This window comes from Mirounga leonina, unplaced genomic scaffold, assembly GCF_011800145.1.
Source record: "Mirounga leonina isolate KUSES-001 unplaced genomic scaffold, KU_Mleo_1.0 Mir_128, whole genome shotgun sequence".
Lineage (NCBI taxonomy): Eukaryota > Metazoa > Chordata > Mammalia > Carnivora > Phocidae > Mirounga > Mirounga leonina.
In genome coordinates this window covers 2,437,544-2,457,096 of record NW_023270320.1, presented here as the reverse complement: position 1 = coordinate 2,457,096, position 19,553 = coordinate 2,437,544, and the positions used below count along the sequence as shown (strand labels likewise).

At 41.8% G+C, this 19,553-nt stretch overlaps 1 protein-coding gene across 3 annotated transcripts in view; it reads left to right on the top strand.

The window, feature by feature from the left end:
- AP3M2 (adaptor related protein complex 3 subunit mu 2) overlaps positions 1–19,553 on the top strand; it is a 97,107-nt gene that overhangs the window by 54,661 nt on the left and 22,893 nt on the right. For 2 of the 3 annotated variants that reach the window (XM_035003961.1, XM_035003960.1), the window contains exon 2: positions 18,585–18,694. The gene's annotated coding sequence lies outside the window, so the exon portion shown is untranslated. Of the gene's footprint in view, positions 1–18,229; positions 18,345–18,584; positions 18,695–19,553 lie in introns of those variants that run through there. The other variant, XM_035003962.1, reaches the window with a different exon arrangement.

Here is a 19,553-nt window from a genome sequence, read left to right as displayed (position 1 = left end):
AAATAAATAAATAAATAAATAAATAAATAAATAAATAAATAAATAAAATCTTTTTAAAAATGGGCAAAGACTCTGAATAGGCATTTCTCCAAAGAAGGTATACAAATAACCTATATGAATGTCAACATCTTTAGTCATCAGAGAAATGCAAATCAAAACCTCAATAAGATACCACTTTGCACCCAGTAGGATGGCTATAATAGAAAAAATAATAATAAAAAGTGTTGATGAGGATGTGAAGAAACTGGAACCCTTAATACAGTGCTGATGGGAATGCAAATGGATGGGAATGCAAAGCAGAATGCATCTGCTTTGGAAAACAGTCTGGTATTTCCTCAAAAGGTTAAAATATAGAGTAACCACATGACTCAGCAAGTCCACTCTTCAGTATATACCCAAGAAAATGAAAAGGTTGTTTATATAAAAATTTGTACAAGAATGTTTACAGCAGCATTATTCATAATAGCAAAAACATGGAAACAACTAAAATGTCCATCAGCTGATGAATGGATGAATAAAATATAGTATATTCATATGGAAGATTATTTGGCCATAAAAAGAGATGAAGTTCTAATACTTGCCGCATCATGGATGAACCTTGAAAATATCATGCAGAAGGAAAGAAGCTAGTCATTAAAAACACGTATTGTGATTCCACTTATATGAAATGTCCAGTATAGGCAAATCTATAGAGACAGAAATTAGGTTAGTGGTTTCTTAGGGCTGGATGGGGGGAAGAGATGATTTCTGGATAAGTCGGGATTTTTTGGGAGGGGATGATAAATGTTCTAAAATTGATTGTAGTGATGGTTGTACAAATCTGAATGTATTAAAACTACCATACACTTTAATTACTTTCTTTTTTTTCTTAAGAGAGGGAGTAGGGGGAAGGGCAGAGGGAGAGAGAGATAGAGAATCTTAAGCAGGCTCCATAGCCAGTGTGGAGTCCAATGTGGGGCTCAATCTCACAACCCTGAGATCATGACCTGAGCCAAAACCAAGAGTTAGATGCTTAACCCACTGAGCAACCCAGGTGCCCCAGTATTGCCATATACTTTAAATAGGTGGATTATATGGTACTGAATTGCATCTCAATAAAATGGGAGTTATTTTGGCAGTTCTCTTTAGAAAATAGAGTCAACACAGGGCCTGAACAAAGCTGAGCTGATGAGAGGTGTGTGACCACATCTACATGGCATGGAAGTTTAGAGGACTGACAAACTACAGTCACCTTGACCCTCCAAAATCTGACCTTTTGGGTCATTCCAGAGTGCCTCCAGATGACCATGGTTGACCCAGGAGTAGTTCATGGCCAACAAACCAAATGCATATCAGAGGAAGCCATTTCAGTGGAAGACTGAGAATGGTCCTTGTGTTTTTAGCCACGGCATGGATTCTCATGCCTGGTCTTAGAAATTAACTTGGTTAGCTCCATTTGCTCTGTTTGCTATTCCTCTTCTCTCTCTTTATTCTTTTTTTGTTTTTATTTATTTATTTATTTATTTATTTATTTATTTATTTATTTATTTATTTATTTTAGGAGAGGGGAGGAGAACTAAGTCCTGCAGAATTCACCTGATCTATTTGCAGTGTTTCTAATCCCTGAAGTTCTCTTTGAAGCTTGATTCTTTCCCTAGAGGACCGCACTCACTCCCTACCCTTTCTACCCCCCACCCTCACATATTTTTATAGTGTTTGAGCATCTGGAAAATGTCTGCTGCTCCAACACCATGCTTTTGGCCCTGGGAGGACCTGAAGGCCTCAGGCAGAAAAAGTGCTGAGGCTAGGACCAAGCATTTAAGCCTGTCGTATCCTATCCTAGGCTAGTGTCTTATCTGGGAACTACAAATTCTGCCACCTATTGAGAACATTTCTACCTCTGTCCTAGCTTCGTGTACTTCCAAGGACCTCTCAGCCTTCAGGAGTTCACCTTAACCAATTCTCTGGTGTCCAAATTTACTTGTTACCTAACTACACCCTCCTAAACACTCACTTCCTGATTGTTTGTTGACTCTTCTGATGGAAGCCACAGACTACACTCACCTGATCCCCTTGGGCTCTGCAATTTGGCCCCAAAAGTAGTCGACATGGCCCTAGAACTTTTGGTTCTAGCCTAAGCTGGTCAGGTATGATCATCACTTTAGGTGTTTACAGACAATCTTGTGTCTGGTGGGGTGTACTCCTTTAAAACCTACCCCTACCTGATGGGGATATGACAGCTAAACATAAATTTTTCTAAAAGCCTGTTGTCCACAGTATTTCTAATTGCCTGACCTAAGTCCATGTCTACACTTTGTCGCATGTTTGCCTTCTCTGTGACTGACCCCAACTTTGCTCATTCATTTCTCTATATCTGTGTCTCCTGTCTCTAGTCTCATGGCTAGTGCTTGGCTTACTGCTTATCATCTTCTGGCTCAACACGTCTTACTGACTGAAAAGAACTGAAAAGATGACCGTCTTCTTGGCCCATGGCCATTTTCCTGCTCATAGCCCTCATGTACAGGCCAAGTGGGCCCAGGTCCTATCTTTTCCTGGCCTCTGAACACTAGATACTCTTTTTCCTGGAGGGCTAGATGGTCCATTAACTCTGGCACACCTTTACTTCATAGTTACCCTGTGAGAGGATACTGAGAATTTGATGGAGCAAATGGGAGACAGCTGGGAGAACAATGTCCTTCATAGCTCTGCAAGAATGCATATTTAGCAGGACAATTCAAGTATTGGCAGAATGAACTACCTTAGAGCCATAAAGAGTCCTCTCTTCTTCACAAGGTGGCTATCATAACCAGAAATGCTGGTCCTACTCCAATAGAGCCAGCCAAGAAGTGGACACCCCACTCCATAGTGGGGCCAGCATGGTGGGGATTAGGAGAGATGAGCTTGGGGTTTCTTAACTGAGCAGGGTTTCTTACTTGAAGTGCCACAACAAAAATTACACCAATGAGGTAGGAGAAGGAGTCTTTGAAGGAGAACCAAAAGTCAAGGCAGAGAGCTCCAAAATGGTTGAATGCATGATGCGTTAGGAAACGGCATGCATGATGCAATTGCTTAGGTCCCAAAGAGGGCACCCTAGTAGAGGCTGGTAGTGGATGAGCTCCCACACCCATCTGCCTGTCAGTTTTTGGGCTGAGGCTTTGCCTTGCTTGGCTGAAGACGCACTTGGTTCTCCCTAGCCATGGCTCTCTGAATCCTATACTGTCCATAGCATTGCTTGTGAGCTATCCAATCAGACATGGAGGCTCCAAGTTATTTCCATCTCAGGAGATATGGCCAAACTTCAAAGCAATCCACAACCCTCTACTGCCCCCCCACCACACGCACACCTCCCACTAATCTGACCACCTGTCAGGCTGACCATCAAGTGTAGAAAGAGTGCTGTGATGCTATAGCACTACCCTCAGAGGAAATGGGCTCAACAGTTCCTCCCAGCAGACTCTCAAAAGCTGCCATTCACACCTCCACTCAGAAGTCATCTGTGCTGAACTGTGGTAGCTTTAACTTCTTCTTCCCAGGCCGTTTCCCTTCCCCCACGGCTGGTTATAGAGCTCTTATTTCTTCTGGGGAATTCATGCTGTGTGTTTCAAGTGGGGTTAGCCCTTCGCCAACTCCCACCACAGAACTGGGCAGATGAGCCAGGTCTGGATAAGTCTATCACACAATCCCCTGGTATTACGATTGTTTCAGGAATGAGCATGTGATCCAAGCCAGCCCAACGAGCCAAAGACTTGGACTCTTGCTGGTGCTATCAGAAAAGAAATGCTTTCTTTTCTACCCCCAGCTAAAGGACTAAATAAGCACAGTATTGCCTTCAGCCAGTCTGCCTCCACAAAGAAAAGAGTGTGGCCATGATGGAAATGAACATTAAGGAAAGCAAAAGCAATAGATAAAGCAAGAGATCGAGTCTTGAGGACATGTTTAAGTCCTTAAATGAGTCATGCCTCAAGAGAGATTGCCTCTGTGCTCTTTAGTTATACAAGCTGATGGTATCCCTTTCCACCTTACATAGTTTCGCTGGTTTGACCACTGCCCCTGAAACTTAGTTTTACTGGTTTGACCACTGTCCACACTACTGTATACTCTTCCTCTGACTGTAGATTCTGTGTTCGCTTCTCTTCATCCTCCACTCCTAGCTGCTCCAGCAGGTCAGGATTTAGAAGGTGGGTCAGCTAGGGATAAGAGACACTTAATACTTAAATATTTAAAGAGTTTATTTACAAAGGAATTACTTTCCTAAATGTGGGTAGGGTATAGGAGACCCACATGAGAAACTAGAGAGGAACCTGGAACATGCAACCTAAAGAGATGAGAGGAGGAAAAGTATGACTGTAACCTGAAGGAGAATTATGTAGATTAAGCTGCCTTGAGAGAACCAGTGACCTTCTGTCAAAGGACACAGCCAGCCCAAGGCGACATCACAGAGGAGGGGAACAAATACTCTTCTCATTCTCCTCCCTGCTTCTGGTTTTTTGATGGTGTTCCCTATTCACTCTACTCAAAACAGAAGAGGGAAGGAAGAGGCTAAATTACACAGGTCAGCCTCCCAGGGCAGACAGCAGGGCAGAGGGATGTGGAGAGTGGATTTGTAGGGCCAAACAGAAGATATACAGCACACAGGAGTTACTCCCCACATCAAAGTGCCCCCGGATGACCTAATGAGCAGTTCATGGCTATGAACAGTAAGCCAAATTCACACAAGGGGAGGTCATTTCCATGGAGAACCGGGAATGACCTAATCTTGGCCAAAGCATGGATTCTTCAGCCCATTCTTGACATCTGAATTGATCAACTCAGTTTGGTCTACCCACCATTTATCTTCTTAATCTTCCTTTGGCTCTCCCCATACAGAGGCTGCCACAACCCCACTCTGCACACCACATCATCTTTCTCCCTTCCCACAGATAAGGGATACTGAATCAGTATATACATTACAAGCTGCCCTGGACTCACAGTTCCGTGAAGCCAGTTACAGTACCTAGTGGACTGGAAGAGGCACAGTTTCAGAGAACACTTGGGAGCTCAGAGCCCCATCAAGCATGCCCCCACCTGTATGACAGCCTTTTATTGGGAGAACCAGGAGAATCCCACTACCCTAGGCTGTAGATTGGGTTGAGGGAGGTTGTTATATAGAGGACAGCCCAATGCAGAACAACTTTGGAGGGCAATATTTCCTCCATAGCACCCCACTGAGTTGGCTAAGGTCTTGCTGGGTCTGCCTCCAAGTTCATGTTCTTCCTCTGCCCAATCCCGCTTCCTCCACTTCTGTTCATTGGTGTTGATCCCTAATGTTCATTAGGGATAGAATTATCCAGTGTCTGTTTCTAGAGAATCCAATCTGAGACAACAGTAGTTAGAGAAGCTTCCATAAGCTCCTAACACCAGACCTACATACTTATTGCCATCTGTGCACTGTACCTTTTCTCCTGTTACTATGGGTCAACTGCACATGCGATTACTATGGATGGTCTCCATTTGTGTACCAAGTTCTGTCCCAACTCACCTGTTACTCACCCAGCTTGCCCCCTCCAGTGATTGTTCCTTCTCTATAATTTTTTAATTTAATTTAATTCTCTATAAATTTTTCCCTTTCTACTGGATCATTTCCATCACCATGTAAACTTACTGGTACTTCACCCATTTAAAAAATAAACCCATGCCTCCTTGCTTCCACTACCTCCTCCAAACATGGCCTCATTTCTCTTCCACTTTTTACAACAAAATTGTTTAAATGAGTTGCCCTAATTTCTCACCTCCCATTCCCTCTTGAACCCCTTCACTCCACTGAAGCTTCTCTGATCTTGGTCTCTCATAACCTCCACATTGTTAAGTCTAATGAAAAGTTCTCAGTCTCTGTCTTATTCAACTTATCAGCAATGTTAGACAGTTTATTTTCTTCAGGATCATACTTGTCTGGTTTTCCTGTCTGGCCACTTCTCAGTCTTCTTTACTGGTTCCTCCACATCTTCCTTACTTGTTGGCATGGCTTCAGATGTCTTCTCTTCTCTTTTCTATCTACTCTCACTCTTTAGATAACTTCATCCAGTCTTGAGCCTTTAAAAACTATCTATATGCTCAAAGCTCACAGTGTTTTCCCTCTAGCCCTGACTTTTCCCCTGAATCCTCAGAGTTGAATATCAAACTACCAACTTACTCGGTTTCCACCCTGCCTGTTCTGACATCAGTTGGGTGTACTGTAATACAATTCGATTCGGATGCTAACCACCAGTGTCTGCAGACCACCACACTACTGATCAACTGGCTATAAATTTGGGGATTCCTATGATCCCCATAGGTTCAATAATTCACTAGAATGACTCACAGAACCCACTGAAAGTGCTATGCTTACATTAGGTTTAATCTAAAGGATATATGCATAATCTTGGGGACAGTGCAGAGCTCATATGTCCTCTCCTTATGCAGTCAGGGTGCATCATCCTCCTGGCACATCAATGTGTTCACCAACCAGGAAACTCCTCCAAGTCTCAGTGTCCAGAGTTTTCATTAGGGATTTATTAACTAAATAATTGACTAAAATCAATCTCCAACCCACCTCCCCTTCCCTGAGGTCAGACTAGCCCAGAGTCCCAACCCTCTAGTCACAAGGTTGGATTTTCTGGTGACCAACCCCCATCCTGAAGTTACCTAGAGGCCTCCCAGGAGTCATCTCATTAGCATAACAAGACACTCCTACCCCTCCAGAACTTCTCAGAAGTTTTGAAGCTCTGTGCCAAGACAAAAACTAGATATATTCTTTATTATATCACACTGCCCAACAGCTCTACTTGGAGACATCTCAAGCTTAAACATCTCAAACTGACCTCCTGATATTTCAACCCAAATCTGCTCCTCTAGACTCTTCATTTTAGTAGTTATAATCTTATTCTTTCCAGGTACTCAGGTCAATAACTTTAAAGTCATTTTTGACTCCTTTTTCTCTCACACATCATAACAAATCTGTTGGCAAATCTCATTGGCCCCACCTCCAATTTTATGGAGAATCTAACTACTTCCACTATCTCTACCGAGGCTACCTTGGTCATTTCTCACCTTACTTATCACAGTAGGTTTTTCCCTGGTATTCCTGCTTTAGTCCTTGCCTCTTTTTAGCCTCTTTGCCCTCCTGCTGTTTGCAAATGATAAGAAAGGAGGAAACAAGTGACCAGTTCTCACACATGGACGTTGGAGGGAGAATGTGGAAAGGCAGAATGACACTCACTCTGTATTAGAGAAAATAGAATGTGTACAGAAAGTAGTCCAAGCATATGGAAGATGGGAAGAAATGCAAATATCATGATAGCAATGAAAAGAAGGATGGGGGAAGAGATAATAGTTCCTTTTTGTGAGATTTTTTTTTTAAGATTTTATTTATTTATTTGAGAGAGAGAGTGAGAGAGAGCATGAGAGGGGAGAGGGTCAAAGGGAGAAGCAGACTCCCCACTGAGCAGGGAGCCCAATGTGGGACTCGATTCCAGGACTCCAGGATCATGACCTGAGCTGAAGGCAGTCGCTTAACCAACTGAGCCACCCAGGCGCCCGTGAGATTCTTTTTTTTATAGCTTTATTGAGATACACTTTACATATCATAAAATTCATATATAAAGTATACAATTCAATGGGTTTTAATATATTCACAAAGGTGTGCAAACATCATCACAATTTAATATTAAATATTTTGCACCGCCTCAAAAAAGAAACTCCATACACGTTCGCTGTCACTCCTCATTCCCACTCTCCCTTACCCCAATCCCAAATTAATCTACTTCTGTCTCTATGATTTACCTTACCTATTCTAGATACTTCACATAAATTGAATCATATATGTGATTTTTGTTGCTGGCTTCTTTGACTTAGCATATGCTTTCAAAGTTCATCCTGTTGTAGCATGTATCATTACTTGTCTTTTTATGCCATTGTGTGGATAAACCACAGTTTGTTTATCTATCAGTTGATGGGACATTTAAGTTGTTCTCACTCTTTGGCAATTATGAAAAATGCTGTTATGAACATCCATTTACAAGTTTTTGTGTGAACATGTTTTCAATTCTCTCCTACCTAGGAATGAAACGATTGGGTTACAGGATAATTCCATGTTTAACTTATTAAGGAATCACCCAATTGTTTTCCATAGCAGTTGCACCATTTTACATTCTCACCAGCAATATACAAAGTTTCTGAGTTCTCCACATTCACTCCAACACTTGTTATTTTTTTGTTGTTTGTTTATTATAGCCTTCCTGGTGAGTGTGAAGTGGTATCTCATTGTGGTTTTTTTTTTTTTTTCTTTAAGATTTTTTATTTATTTATTTGACAGAGAGAGAGAGATAGCGAGAGCAGGAACACAAGCAGGAGGAGTGGGAGAAGGAGAAGCAGGCTTCCCACTGGGCAGGGAGCCTGATGCGGGGCTCGATCCCAGGACCCTGGGATCATGACCTGAGCCAAAGGCAGACGCTTAACAACTGAGCCACCCAGGCGCCCCCTCATTGTGTTTTTGATTGGCATTTTCCTGTTGACTAAAGATCTTAAGCATCTTCTCATCTGTTTCTTGGCCATTTGTATATTTTCTTTGGAGAAATGTCTATTCAAATCCTTTGTATATTTTAAAGTTGGTTATTTGTCTTTTTCTTGTTGAATTGTTAAGTGTTCTTTATATATTCTAGATCATCTGATACAAGATTTGCAAATATTTTCTTCCATTTTGTCAGTGTCTTTTCACTTTCTTGATAGTGTCTTTTTAATTTGAAGTCCAATTTATCTATTTTTCTTTGATTGTTTGTATTTTTGGTGTCATACCTAAGAAACTATTGTATAATCCGAGGTCATGCAGATTTACACCTGTTTCCTTCTATGAGTTTGATAGTTTTAGTTCTTATATTAAGGTCTTTGATCTATTTTGAGTTAATTTAAACATTTTTAAATTGTAAAATACACATAGCATGAAATTTACCATCTTAATCATTAGGTGTACAGTTTAATAATGTTAAGTATATTCACAATGTTGTGTAATCAATCTCCAGGACTTTTTCCTCTTGCAAAACTAAAACTCTATACCCATTAGACAATAGGTCTTCATTTCCCTCTTTCTCCAGCCCCTGAATTGCCATTCTACTTTCTGTCTTTATAAATTTGACTACTCTAGATACCTGCTTAATTGGAATCACGTAGTATTTGTCTTTTTGTGACTGATTTATTTCGCTTAGCATAACGTCCTCCAGGTTCACCCATCTTGTCACATATGTCAGAAGATCCTTCCTTTTTAAGGCTGTGTAATATTCCATTATCTGTATATACTACATTTTGTTCATCCATTTATTTGTTCATGGACACTTAGGTTGCTTCCACCTTTCTGCTATTGTGTGAGTAGCATTGCTATGAGCGTGCATGTCCTAATATCTCTTGAAGTCCCTAATTCCAATTCCTTTTTTTTAAAGATTTTATTTATTTATTTGACAGAGAGAGATACAGCGAGAGAGGGAACACAAGCAGGGGGAGGGGGAGAGGGAGAAGCAGGCTTCCTGCCGAGCAGGGAGCCCGATGCAGGGCTCGATCCCGGGACCCTGGATCATGACCTGAGCCAAAGGCTGATGCTTAACAACTGAGCCACCCAGGAGCCCCCCGATTCCAATTCTTTTCAATATAACCAAGAAGTAAAATTGTTGGATCATATTTCTATATTTTTAATTTTTTTGAGGAACTACTATACTGTTTTCCATAGTGGCCACACCATTTTACATTCCCACCAATTGTGCAAAAGTGTTCCAATTTCCCCACATCCTTACCAACACTTGTTATTTTATATTGTTGTTGTTTTTTATAGTAGCCATCTTAAAGGGTGTGAGGGAGTACCTCACTGTGGTTTCCATTTGCATTTCCCAAATGATCAGCGATATTGAGGATCTTTCATATGCTTTTTGGTCAATTTTGATGTCATCTTTGGCGAAATGTCTATTCAAGTCTTTTGCCCATTAAAAAAAATTTTTTTTTAAGTTGGCGCCATGTCCAGCATGGAGCCCAAAGAAGGGCTTAAATTCACCACCCTGAGATCAAGACCTGAGTTGAGATCACGAGTTGGATGCTTAACCAACTGAGCCACCCAGGCACCCCTCCATTTTTTAATTAGATTGTTTTTTTGTTGTTGAGTTGTAGAAGTTCTTTATATATCTGGATATTAACCCTTTATTACTGATAAACTGAGTAATATACTGTGATGAGATTTCTTTTCTCATATAGCATTCTGTTTTTCCTGAAGTTACTTTTTGTTTGTTTGGTTTTGCTCAGGTTCCTATGTACCCAAATCATTCTTCTTTTGTTCTCCAGTAGAACTATATTGTCCCTCTCTAGGCACCAGGTAACCTATCACTTCTCCTCTTCTTCCACCTCTTCCTTTCTTCTTTTCTTTTCTTCTTCTCCACCCTCCTCTTTTCCTCCCTCCTCTTCTTCTCCTCCTCTTCTTCCTCGTCCTCCTCCTCCTTCTTCTTTAAATCCATATAGGTTTTAAATACTTCTTTTTCCTACTGTGGGTGGTTTTCATTCTTTGACCTGGGTACTCAGTGAATCCTTTCAATTTAGGTACTCAGGCCCTTCAGAACTGAGAATTTCATTAGATTAAAAAAAACAAAAAACAAAAAAACAACTTTTCTTTCTCTCCATTTCCTCTATTCTCTATAGCATTCCTGTTAGTAAGGTATTAGACTTTCTGCATTGGTCTACAGTTTTTCTTATATTTTTCTTCTGTTTTCTCTACCTCTGTCTTTTTTCTATACTTTCTGGGAGATTTCTAGACTTACTCTCCTAAATGTTTTATTGGATTTTCAAGTTAAGATAGCCATATTTTAAATTTCTAAGAGTTATTTCTTAGTTTTTCTTCTCTATGCTCCTTTCTCATATTGTTCTGCTCTCATTCCCATAGATCCCTCTAATGTCGCTGAAGATATTAATAATAGTTTTTGTTTTCCTCTTCTTCTAACAGAAAGATGTTTAATTATCTTTCTAATTTCTTCTATGATAATGGACCATTCAGATTTCCACCTTTTCTTGGGTCACTCTTTGTCATTTGCATTCTACCTACAAATTGTACATTTCATCTAAATCTTCAAATATGCTGCCACATAATTCATAATTCTATGAAGAAAACGTTTTTAAAAATCTCTTGTATATCCATGATTATATCCTTCTTATTCTTTTCCTTTTTTACTTTCTCTTTTTTCTTGGTCAGTTTTCAACTTTATTAATTTCAATTCTTACTGTTCTCTTCATTTTCTCTTCATAGTCCTCCCCCCAATTTTTTTTCTAATTTGGTAAGATAAGTACTTAACTCCTTATGCACTTAATCAAAAACTTCTTGTAGGGTGCGGGAGGTGCTGAGAGGGCTAAGGACGGATTAAGTAGAAGTTGGTGGGTAGTTTGCAGCTGTGGGAAGAGATGCCCACGGATGCTTACTGAGATGAGAGAAAAGAAGGGAAAAGAAGACTTTGAGACTTTGACATCTACATTGGGTTGAGGTCCTTTAGGAACTTCTGGTAGAGGGAAGCCTACAATGAGGGCAATCTGGGAGTCAGAAACAAGTAATGGCAATTTAAAATTGAATACAAAGGGAAAAAAAGAACATTCCACTCTCATACACAACTAGTGTTATTACCATTCTCTAATAATTTAAGAATAATACTGAGAATCATTTTCTTAGAAAATGTCCAAATATTTTCCCCAAAGTATTTTCAAGCTTAAGAAAAGACCTTGAAATTATTTAGACTCTGAATCCCATTCTGTGTTTTTATTATTCATAGTATCCTTATGATCTTAAGGTGTTTTTTTTTTTTTTTTTTTTTTTTTTGGTTTTGTTTTACAGGGGTGGGGGTATGTTTTTAAATGAAAAATTCTAGTATTTCCCCAAATATTGGTTTTGTTTTGTTCCTCAGAAACTTAGAGAAAATGGAGCTTTCAGGTTAGAATCTGATTTTCCCCAACATCTGATTAGAAAAACTTCCAAACACACAGAAAATTTGAAAGAAATGTACAGTGAATACCCATAAACCCTTAGCCTAGATTCTACAGTCAGGATTTAATTTTTATTAGCTGGAATTAGTATTTGCCTGCCTCTGAGTGATGTTGACTAGGGTGATAGCTCTACCATAATTACGTAGGAAGTGTTCTGTTCCTACTGGTAAGTCCAGTGCTTCATAAGACTTCTGTATTATGGCCAACTTCATGAGTGCTTTAAACAAGCCAACACAGGTCAGTTGTTAACTGGGTGGAGGAGCTTAAGAGTTTTTCCCAGCTTAAAGAAACAAAATTTCAAACTCAGAAAGTTCTCCAGCTCCCTGCCTAAATACACCTACAGCTTTTGGCTTTTATAAGCAGGTGTTGTCCATAGGCATAAACCTAGGACTTCCCGGTTGTGCAACAAGGGAGAAACTGCCAGTGCTCTGAGCTAGAAGGTGACAGGAACAGTAATGGAGAGGAAAGGGTAACTGGGATTCATATCCTCCCAAATCAATTTTCCTAAAAGTTGTATTTTACGATTAGTGGCAATTGTCCCCGTGGATGGGACAGTGCTCTTTTCCCACGTGCTCTCTCCTACAAATTCATACAAACTTCTCCCTGATTTTCAGAATCACTAAAGCTTTAAAAAAGAAAAGGGAACACAAGTCTTTGAAATCTAAGGAAGACAGTGGCAATCATCTCTCTAAGCTGGTTCCAACTACTGTACATGATTTCGTAAGATATGTATTTCAACTCCTAGTAATTGCTTCGTTTTGGCAAAGTATCATATATCCTTGGCTTTTTTCTTTTCCTGGAAGGTCTTCAGTTAAGAACAGCCTCCAAAGCAAAGCGATGTGTGCTCATCACTGAGCTTTCTATCACAGGGGGGGAAAAAAGCGCATCATGGCTGACTGAAACCTAAGGCAATACATTTATCATCTTTATCTTGTAAGAGCTGAAAGAAATTTCTCAGTGCTAAAGCCCTTTGAGACAGCCCTGAATGTACAGTTTGGAATAGGAGAGGAATACTTGGGCAAATATAAAAATAACAGTTTTAGAATGGGGATAGCATTTTTAAATTATACAAGTACTTTTTGCCTTTCTAAGTGCATGCTCTTAACTCTGGATCAAGAAATCAGCAAACATGTTCTGTAGGGGGCCAAACCGTAGATAGGTTAGTCTTTTTGTGGGCCATACAGTCTAGCTTACAAGTATTCAACTCTGCCACGGTAGTACAAAAGCAGCCATAGACAATACATGAACAAATAAAGAAGGCGTTATTCCAATTACACTTTATTTATGGGCACCTACATAAAGACTACATTAGTTATTCACAAAACAAAGACTTCCTATTTACGCGGGACAACCAAGCTATGGCATGAGTTAAACATTTACAGGCCCACAACACTGTTTACAACAAAAGTTCCCTCAAACACAGTCTAACTCTTAATATTTAGATACCATTTATTCAATTTGTGAAACCATGGGATTAGAAAGTCATATTGAGCCTATATTATTGTCACAATAATTTAAGAAGAAACATGTGAAGTCAATGCTAAGAACATAGATAGGCTTTAGAGTCAGTCAGATGTAAATTCAAATTCAGGTTCGTCGCGATATTGGGTAAACAGAACATTTCTACATGTTTCTTCATTTGTAAAAGAGGCAAATGGTTTGTTTGGACAATTAAAAGATAATACCTATCAAACTCCTAACACAGTGTTCAGTAAGGCACACAGTACATGCTCAAGAGATGCTACTTTGTTTTCATTGTTGGGTGAAATCACTGCTAAGTAATTTTCACTTTTATCTGTATAGAAAGACCATCCATATCATTGGGGTTCAGTAGTCCATTTCACTGATTATAAATCATTTTGTAGTTAGGAAAATCACCCTAATGTAATGTCATTAGTTTAATTGGGAAGCCCTGTGATTAATCTGATATAATAACAGATGAATTATACAGTGGGATCCTCCAATATCAGTTGGCCCTCAGTGTATGTTTTTATATTTGACTTGCCACTGTGACTTACCCTTTGCATCTCTGTGAGTTAATGGTATTTGTATTGTTTGTATATGTATACTTTAAAAATTAATATTTATTGAAGCATTAAAAAAAAGGCATTCAGATGACTTACGGAGAGTTCCATCCTCATTACAGTGTTCAAGCAAATATAATTTTAAAGTTCTCCTTAAAAGTTTTTTTTTTTAAAGAGGTAACACATGGTACATAGGACAAAATGTAAAAAGTACAAAAGACAACAAGGTTTTCTGACAAGGAAGTTTTCTTCATCTCCCCACTACATACTCCAGTCCCACAGTTGCCCTAAGCAACCGCTCGGACGCACACACACACATACACACCAGCACGTGTGTCTGTGTACGGACACACGCTACTCACACTGTTCTGCACCTTGCTTGATTAGAGTATCCCCGAAAATTCCCGTATCTCTGCATATAAAGTTGCCTTCTATTTTTTTAATGGCAGCTTAATATTTCATCAGAGGGCTAACGCCCCGCCTGATTTAACCAGCCCCCGGGGACGGACTTCCAGGTTTTTCCTAATCGTTTGCTCTAATAAGGAAAACTGCACTGCTGCTTGTAACTTAATCTTTACACCGCGATTTTGTTTTCTTCCGGCACGGCCGAGAAGTGATTCTGGGGTGCGGGGGCCTTCCGGCGCCCCCCGGCCCCAGGCCGCGGCAAGTGCTTTCGGGGCCGCGGGTTCGTCCTCCGGCACGGTCGGGAAGCCGGCCGTGTCACCCACCGAGCGTCGGGCTGTGCGCGCCCGAGCGGCGGCCAGCGCGCCCGTCGCACGCCGATTTCTGGGGCGGGCATGCGCGGGCGGCAGCGAGTCGGGGGCAAGTGGCGGCTTGCTCCTCTCGCGGCGTGTGTGGAGCCGCGGCGGCGGCGCCATCTGGGGTATGCGGGCCTGGCGCGCAGCGCCCGAGGAGCCTCTGCCGCGTACCGTCCGCCCGCCTCGCGGGAACGCGGGGAGGTGTTCAAAGGTGTCGCTGAGAAACAGGCGCAGGCCGGGCAGCCCCGCTGCAGAACAATGGGTCCTTTCAGCCGCCCCCTTCGGATGGAGGGCTCGTCACCATGACAACCAGCCCATTATTGGAAGTCGGAGCGGGTCCTCGCCTCAGACGCTCTCCTCGCCCGCTCCCCTCCCCCGCCGGCCCCGCCGTATGGTGTGTGTGGCACTGGCAGCTGTTGTCAAAAGAAGGCACCTCTTTGTCTCCAGGGGATGAAAGACATTTGGTTTTCATCGCCACCCGCTCCCTCCGCCCGACAACTTTTCTCCGCGCGCTGCACCCCGTCCCCAGAAGGCGCCCCTGGATATGCGAGAGCCCGGCCCCGAGTCGCCCCCCCCCCCCCCCCCCCCCCCCCCGCCCTCCCCCCCTCCCCCTCTCCCCCCCCCCCCCCCCCCCCCCCCGGGCCCCCCCCCCGGCGGGGGGGGGCCCCCCCCCCGCGCCCCCCCCCCCCCCCCCCCGTTAGCTTTGGTGTCTGTCTCCTCCCGGACTCCGTCCCGCCGGAGCACTTCTGCCTCCACCTCCAGCTCTTTGAGTCACTAGAAGTCTCACTCTCAAGCGGAGTGTTCCAAGTAGGGGAATTCACTTCAGAAATCCCGGGTTTCTCCTCGCGCCTCTGCTCGCGGAGTTCCCGGCCGGCCGCTTCTCCCCTCAGACCCAATAGCACCACCTTCCGTGGCGAGGAGCTTATTGCCGAGGCCGCCCCGTTGTTGGCGCAAAAACGCCGCCGCGCGAGTTCACGAATTCGGCCTGTTCACCAGGGGGAAGACTAGTCGCTTCACGAGACGGAGGCCTCGGTTTTAGGGATGTCGGGCTCAGGCAGCTAGACGACCTTCTGGCTGAAGGCAAGGCGACACGATGATGGAAACAAGAGCCTGTGTTTTTCTCAAGCTTCTGAATGAAATGTAGGGTTAAAATATGTTGTAAGGTTTTGCATTACCTTTCATGCATACCTAAATACGATTTACTTTATTTTTTTTTCCTGTGGAAGAGCTTTATAAAAATTAAAAAAATGAGAAAAAAGTCTGGCTGACCGTTTGTCTGGGATTTGGGGTTCAAGGAATAGTGCCCCCGAACCTGTAATCTGCACCAGGGATACTTGGAACAGATGGTGTTTTCCAGACGTACCTGGAAATTGGAAAGGTTACATTGGTGAGAGAAAAAGCGGGATCAAGAAGGAGGAGGGAAACAGTGGAGAGAAAAATGCAAAAGCTTATAGTCACCAGTGTGGGGAATCTCTGGAGAGAGTAAAACCAGGTTTGCTGGGCTATTTTGGAGATAAAGATAAGCTTAGGATTCTGTGTGGATCAGAAAAATAATCAGTATTCATAAAATCTTATCCTCCAAGGGGTAGATACTAGAGGAGGAAATTTGAGGATACCTGCTTCAGAATTCATTGAGTCTTTCTACTGCTACTTTTTGAAATAAATTAAAGTTTTAAAAGGGTATTTTTAAAAACTTTGGGAATGTCAAAAGTGTAACAAGTGAAAGGGAAGGAAGTTCAGCAGGTGACTGACAAGAGATACATTTTTCTGGTCTTTGCTTTGAATTACCAACAATTACTTTTGGTAAACAGGAAGCAGCCAAGTCTGGCACACAGGAAACTAGTATTTGCTAAGTGAAGGTTTGTTTTTTTCCTGTGAGAATAATTTTTATCTAAATAACTACCTAGAAAATAATAAGTATGTTACTCTGAAAACTTCTCTTTACAATCCAGGCTTCTTTCTTTCCTAACATTACTGAATAAGTTTTGGAGGAAATTCTGTCAATTTTCCTGTGAGATTTGATTAATATTTCCCCAGTGATTTCAAATGAGAGTCACAATAGTGTCATGATTTGAAACCCTAGTTATGTAACTTAATGGGTTTTTTTTTTAAGTGTTGAAAATTGTTGTTAAGAAATAAAAGCAATTTTCCTTTTCTGAAAAGAATACTCATGGCTATATCTGTAGGCTGACTTATACCAATAAATACATCATTTTATTATATTTTGTTACACATGGAACTATATAGAAATACACTCTCTAGAGCTCAGTGGCCACCATGGGGATTAAGACAAGGCCAAGTAGAACTCCAGGATTCTGATCCCCATGTCATTCTATTTTATCTGTTCTCTATGTAAGTTTTCATTTGTCTAAAATATTTCACTGCTAAAAAAGAAAGAAAAAAAGACCATTACTAGTAGAAATTTAGAGTTGGAAAAGATTTTTTTTTTTTTTTTTAAGATTTTATTTATTTGCGAGAGAGAGAGAGCACAAGCAGAGGCAGAAACAGGCCTGATGCAGGGGTCGATCCCAGGACCCTGAGATCATGACCTGAGCTAAAGGAAGACGCTTAACCAACTGAGCCACCCAGGAGCCCTGAGTTGGAAAAGATATTGAAGATAATTTAGTTCAATTGTCTCATTTTACAGGTAACATTTTGATCCAAGGAATTTATCTACATAACCTGCCCAAGATCACATGGTCAGTTTGTGGCTATTTACGACCCTGTGACTAGTTGCCATCCTACAGTCCTTTCAGATCAGAGCTGACCACATTGTCCCCTTCCCGGCCATCACTTACCAGACCTTCTTGTTACTATGGACATGTTTTTGTCATTTCTCCTTATTTTAATCTATCTTGTGGAGATTACATAGAAGTTATCTTGCGTGGCTTCCCTGTTTTCCAGTCAGCCTTCCCTAAGTCTTTCAATTCCAGACTTCATTTAAAAAATATAAACTATTCATGGACTGTAGCTGCTCTCTTCGCTCCCACTGGCTGTGGGCAGCCTGTTAGTTGTCTACCCAATTTCCATTCTCCTGTCTTCCTCATTAACAGAGTCCCATTTGGGAGGTGGGTGTAGTCACGTGCCCAGTTAAAAGTATTCCCAGGACCTCCTTTATCTCAATACTGAACAATAGAGCAAAAGCAGGATCTCTTGAAAAAGCTTGTCAAAGGCAATTGACTCCCCATTGGCTCATATACATTTGCTTTTTGTCTTTCCTCCTTCTTGTTGCCTGGAATATAGCTTGATGCCTGGAGCCACGACAACAATGTTGTGAGCATGAAGGTGAAAGCCCCACCGTATGAATGGAGGAATCGCAACCTAAGAGAAGCCTGAATCCTTGATATGAAGCTGACATTCCAGCACCTGAATGTGATCCCCACTGGCTCCAATTTAGGATAAGAACAAAGTAGACTAGGAATTCAGTTTTACTGAATGAATTATTTTTTTTGAACACTTCCTAGTTGCTTCTATAGTAGTCTGTACAAACACCATCACAGGACCTATAGCATAATAATTCATTCACTTGGTCATGTAATGAAACAATTTCCTCCTCCACTGTCTGCCCCTAAAGGTAAAGAAAAGGAGCTAGCTATATGAAGACCAGGGAAAAAACCTTTCAAGCAGAGGGAACAACATATTCTAGGGCCTAGAAGTGGGGAGTGGGGAGGGTAGGTTGGAGGGAGGAGCAAGAGATTCAATTGGAGAGATGGAAGGGGGTAGATAAAAGAGATGTGCCTTAGTCCATTCAAGCTGCTGCAACACAAGTACCATAGTCTGAGTGGCTTAAACAACAAACATTTATTTCTCACAGTTCTGGAGGTGGAGAAGTGCAAGATCAAGGCGCCAGCAGATTCCGTGTCTGGTGAGGACCTGCCTCATGGTTCATAGACAGCCATCTTTTCTCTGCATCCCTACATGGTGGTAAGTCTGGGGTTCCTCCCTGGGGTCTCTTATAAGAGACCCATCCATGAGGACTTCACTCTCATGACCTAATCACATCCCACAGGCCCGACTTCCAAATACCATCCCATTGGGCATTAGGACTTAACATATGAATTTTGAGAGACCACAAACTGTCTATAGCAAAGTGGTAAAGGCATTTGAATTAAATGCCATGGGAAGGCATTGAAGGGTCTAAGCTTCACATAACCATTAATAGTTCTTTTGAACTCACTCTTGCTGCTGTATATAAAATGAATTGAAAGGGGTGAGAGTAGAGCTGGGAGACCAGGGTGTAGGTGGTTTATAGTCTTTCAGGCAGGAGGTGATGGTGGCCTGAATTGGGGTTGTGACAGTAGAGTTGGAGAGAGGATGGATTCCTGATATACCTGGTGAGGGAATCAACTGGGTTTGTTTCTGGATTAGCTGTAGGGATGAGGGTAATAGAGGACCTCAGGATGACTTGTGGGTATTGGTATGAGTAGTTGAATGGGTAGTGATGTTGTTTACTAAGATGGGGAAAGCTGGAGATGGAGTAGGGCTGGAAGAAGGAACAGATTTGGGAAGAAAACTCAAGAGCTCTTTTTTGTCCTGTTTAACATGTCTGTGAGGCACCTGAGTGGAGATGTCAAGTGGGTGATTTGATATGTGGGTCTGGAGGTTTATGAAGAGGTTGAGGTTGGGGATACAAAATCAAAATTAAATAATTAAAAGAGCACTTACACTCATGAGGTCATCTAGACAGGGAGTATAGAGAGAGAATGAAGGAGCATCTAGCAAGAAGCCACAGAATAATGCTATGCTATGCTATGCTATGCTATGCTATGCTATGCTATGCTAT